Source organism: Quercus robur, chromosome 5 (genome assembly GCF_932294415.1).
Source record: "Quercus robur chromosome 5, dhQueRobu3.1, whole genome shotgun sequence".
Classification (NCBI taxonomy): Eukaryota; Viridiplantae; Streptophyta; class Magnoliopsida; order Fagales; family Fagaceae; genus Quercus; species Quercus robur.
The window spans coordinates 2566722-2571794 of NC_065538.1; the positions used below are offsets into that span (position 1 = coordinate 2566722).

General features: G+C 32.3%; 1 long non-coding RNA gene across 1 annotated transcript; it reads left to right on the forward strand.

Moving 5' to 3' along the window:
• Positions 1–832: 832 nt before the first annotated feature.
• LOC126728988 (uncharacterized) lies at positions 833–4242 on the forward strand. Its single transcript, XR_007656445.1, has 3 exons — positions 833–880; positions 980–1070; positions 4147–4242. It is a non-coding gene; the product is annotated as an uncharacterized LOC126728988 (long non-coding RNA).
• Positions 4243–5073: the final 831 nt, after the last annotated feature.

The window sequence follows — 5073 nt, forward strand, 5'->3', positions numbered from 1 at the left end:
GAATTTTACGTATTTTCTTTTAGAGAAAATGATAAAAGTTAATATTTTAATGTAGTATTAATTAAGTTGTATACTAATATATATAAATAAAAAAATTTATTTTGAATTCTTAGAATTTGTTGAACATAAATCTCTTAAAAACAAATTAAGAATAATTTTGAGAGGTAAACAATTATAATTATTTGTGTTTTTTCTTTTGTTGTTGAGAGAGATAAACTAGAAGCAAGCTAAATGGTTCAGAATTATTGCTGTAAATTACCTTGTTAATTAAATGACAAAGTCCCACATAGGATAGAAATAGTAAGGATGAATGGTTAATATATGGTTGTGAGTCTTGTGACAATAGCGTATTTATTTGGTAGTTTCCGAACATTAACGGTTAACCAATTCCGAATGCGAATCCGGCCCCTTTGACAACCAATGTCGGTTCTTCAATAAAGTGGAAGGTTAGAGTAGTCATTTCCAAATTTCCTAATGTAGTGGAAGGTTAGAATCTCCTAATGTAGTGGAAGGTTAGAGTAGTCATTTCCAAAAAAGGAAGACCCCAAAAAGTTGAGGGAAAATCATAGTTGACATGGGACCTTTGGATGTGTCATTTGCCATGTGTCACTCATCTAGATAAAAACGGGAGGAACAGGAGGATTCCAAACGGGAGGGGAGCCGGACCCATGAAAAGAAAATAGCACAAATGAAGACAAATAGCGGCTCCCACTATTGTTCTATAAAATACGAAGGAAGCTCTTCTGCTTCCCAGAACCAAAAATCAGCTTCCTCTACTCCTCCAAAAACGTGGAGCTCCCACTATTGTTCTGTAAAATACCAAAGGAAGCTCTTCTGCTTCCCAGAACCAAAACTCAGCTTCCTCTACTCCTCCAAATGGGTGAGAATAAATATTTATACCTGAATGTATCTTTTTAATAATTTTTACTTTTGTTGGTTTCAGTATTTCATACAATTAATTTTCTCTTTGTTACTACAGGGAACGAGCTTAATTCAGACCTCAAACTTGCTGCTCAAATAGTTCTTGGCCTGGTCATTCTCATCATCACACTCCTTCTCGCACTTCCCAGGTTCGTAACTAACAACACTGCTATGTTAATACCTACTATGTGGATTTTACTTTTACATAACACGCAGCTTCCAATATAAATAAGTTGAAACAGAGTGTGCACTGATTCATGCTCTGTTTTTATTGCTTTGTTTGAATTGCGTAACTCGAATTGTCCGAGGTATGAGGTTTGCATTTTCTTTTTCCATTTTGCAGAATCTATATTGTGTAGATCTATTGTAGTTTGTAATTTTCTATGAATAAAGTGATTTTAGTCCAATACTTTTTGAGGGCTTAGGAAAATTTGAACTGTTTGTTTTTGCAATTGTTTTCGTGCATGTCACGCCCTGTTTTTCCTTTTTCTCCAAACTTGCTGAGATTAATGAATAATAGTGTGGATCCAGGCCTTTCTCTTTCTGCTGGCCAGCTTGGGAATTTTGAATTTTCCTGTGGTTAAGAAAATTCGAGCTGTTTGGCTTTCTGATTGTTTTAGTGCAAGCCATAGATGCTCTGTTTTTCTTTTTCTTCTTATACTAGTTAGAGTTTATGAATAATGGTGTGGATCTGGTTTTTTCAAAAAAAAAAAAAAAAAATAGTGTGGATCTGGGCCTTTTTCTTTCTGCTGGCCGGTTTGGGAAAATGTTTTGGGCCTCCACAACCAAATCTTCCATTTTGGGCTCTTAAACAAAAAGATGTGGATTTGGATGGATTTTTATAGAAGGCTCAAATCAACCTGGATAGGACACTCTCTTTCATCCTCTATTTTGGAAAATGGTTCTTAGTTGTTTTCCTAATCGCCAATTAGAGATTATGATTGATGCATATCTAATTGCTCTTTTGAATGATCTGGAATTGGATTTTCATATTTTGGTGGATGAGAGTTGAAAATGTCTGGATTTAATCGGTTGGCCAACATTTTAACCCAACTCGTAAATTTGTTATGGGCCATTTAGCTAAATTAAAAGTACGAATAATTTTCTTCCCCAAAATATAATCCAAACACTATTCCAATCAATTAATTGCCAATATGATCATAAAAATAAAAACCATAGTTAAGGAAAATATTTTTCTCAAAAAAATATAGTAAAGGAAAATACTTTTTACATATTTTAGTGCCAGCCATAAATAAACGGCTAGGAACTAGAAAGAAATAAAGGATGAAGAAGCAATGCCCTCATGATGGGTTAGCTTAATAAATAACAAAAGAAAACATTATTGGGAAAGAAAATTAGAAACAAGTGATAGTTTTTTTATTTCACTATCACTATTTTACCTAACAAAATTGAATTATTAGAGATTATATAGGATTTCTCATCAGAATTTACTGTAAGTGACTCTTAAGGCCAAATTGAGAGAGAGGAACGAGATGGGGAAAATGCAAATAATAATCATTTCCTTATAATATTTGTTTATATATATGTGTGTGTGTGATTAATAACACATTAATTTGTAAATATTATATAGTAAATTCATTGTAACCTTAACATCACTCGCACAATAAATCTTAGGACAACATTTTTTGTGATTTATTTCAAAACTCCTTATATGGCTTATTTTATAACAAAAGTAGTATTGGTATATAACAAAAATGGTATTGGTAATAAAGTTGGATAAAAATAATATTATTCTAATCATAACCAGTTACGTCAACCATTACCAATTGAAAAATATTATATCCTCAACATTACTCTTTTTATTACATGAACATTAGCAATGTGTGTCAAGATGCTTAAAATTAGAATAGCTTAAAGGGAGTGTTGCTTACTCTTTCTTCTTATAAATATGAGACTTAATTAACAATTGTATTACTCTTCAAACTCCCAACATCCATTTTTATTGGATACGACACTACTCCTTGCTACTGTGTTACCATTGTAACGATTAGCAGCATTATTATGATCTCTCTAGCATGGTAGAAATTGTTCTCATAGATCTAAAGCCTCAAATAAAAATATTTATTAGTGTATGACATTGTTACAGTTATAAGAGGATAAAGGTGTGAGGTTCTTTAAGAAATTCAGCTTGTTTTATATTGTGTAAACTTCTTACTATTCTCTGTTTGATTGAATACATTCATACTAATTAAAAAGAAAAAAAAAAGGGTAAAGGGAACAAGTTTACTTGGATTGAGAGTCTTGTGGCCATTGTTGTTGAGCTTGAAGTGAATTTGGCCTAGGATTGGGTATAAAAAAATGAGAAAGGTATTTATATAATGTAACAGCATTTGACAGTCTGAGTACTCTGTACTAGATCATAATTTGCTTGTCATTGATCTTGTTGGGTATTCTGCACTAAATTATAATTTTCATGTCATTAATCCTCTAGTTTAGTGGTAGTGTCCAATCTCTTCCATTCGAATACCCCTCATTTTTATTTTATAAAATAATAAAAAGAAAAAAATTATTTGCTTAAAAATCATAGCTAGTGTGTAATTATGTGGACATATACCTATATAAGTGTTAGAATATATGCATCAAACTTCTTCTTAACCACTTACTACATTAATACTTGTGTAGATCAACAAATCTTTGTTAGAACGAAAAGGTTGCCCCATATCAATATAATCATGTCCAAATCTGACTGGTTCACTTTCTATTTCAACAATCACAATCTACCACACCTTATTTTTCACCTTTAAAAGAATCAATGGGGAAAAATACACATGATATACTGATTTTTTTTTCCTTGTCTAGGAAAATGCACACTAGTTTTAAAAAATAGAATGTTACGCGTGGAATAAAAGATTCTCATTCAAATCAATATTATGAAAGTTTCATTAATCAATTTAATATAAATTGATCGGAATCAGCTTTGGTCATAATTGGTATCATTGATCGACTGAATCATTCGATTGCAGGGTATTTGGTAATTACATTTTGACCATATAAGACCTCTTAGTCATAAAGACTTTTTTTTTTTTTTTTGGAATTTGTTTATAAATAACTCTTTTTAGAACACATCAAGAATAATTTTGAAAAATGGATTAGATAATCTCAATGGCAGATGAATCATGATGGGTGAGAGAGTTTCAACTTCTTCCTCTCCACAAGCCATTATTGGCGCTCTGTAAATTTTTTTTCTATCTATTTTTGTTTCAGATTTCAGCAAGTTGAGTTGGTCCTAGAACTCATTTCTGAAGCAGTTGGGATCCTTGTCAGCATTGTTGTTCTACTCCAACAGTTAATACGCGATCTTCACCAGATAATCTCAATGGCACATGATGGGTGAGAAATATTTCAACTTCTTCCTCCCCCATAACTCAATCTTGACCCTCTGTAAATTTTACTGTTATTCAAACAATTCCATTTTGTTTCAGATTCCAGCAAGTTCTGTCAGTCCTAGAACTCATTGTTGATGTAGTTGGGTCCCTTGTCAAGTTTGTTGTTCTACTTCTACGACTGATACGCCTATGCCGAAGGATTTGGTCCATTTGGACTGCAAGACAACCTATTGTTGTTGCCAATGGCCACCAGAACGAAGTCCCACTTGTTGATGTTAACTATGGCCAGAACGATATCCCACTCACTGATGCTGAAGCTGATGCTGCCACTTTCACCAACTCCACCCTTCATAATATGTAGTCTTTGTTCTTCCAGGTAGCTTTATTATGTGTGTAACAAGTAAACGAAATGTTTTTGCGTTTTTTGAGACTTTACTGTAATATTTTTGAGCTTTCTTTTCAGACTTTACTGTAATCAAAGTGTCCTTTTATGCTTTTGTTTGAGTTATTACTACATAGTTTCTATCATATTTATCTGCGCGCACATGTGCGTATATTTTGGGTCTTTTGGCATGTTCCGTCATTTTTTCATGGTATAAAAAGAGAAAAAGAATGAAATTTTTGTTTATATTATTTTGAATGAAGTGATAAAAAAAAAAATAGAACATTTGATATTGGGTGTATTGTAAATTGAGGTGGTAAGATAGATAAAATACCTTTTTGAGGTGATAAAAGCTAAAATGTTTAGCACCACCACTGTAAATGCTCTAACTTCAACCAAAAAAAAAAAAAAAAAATTCCTAGC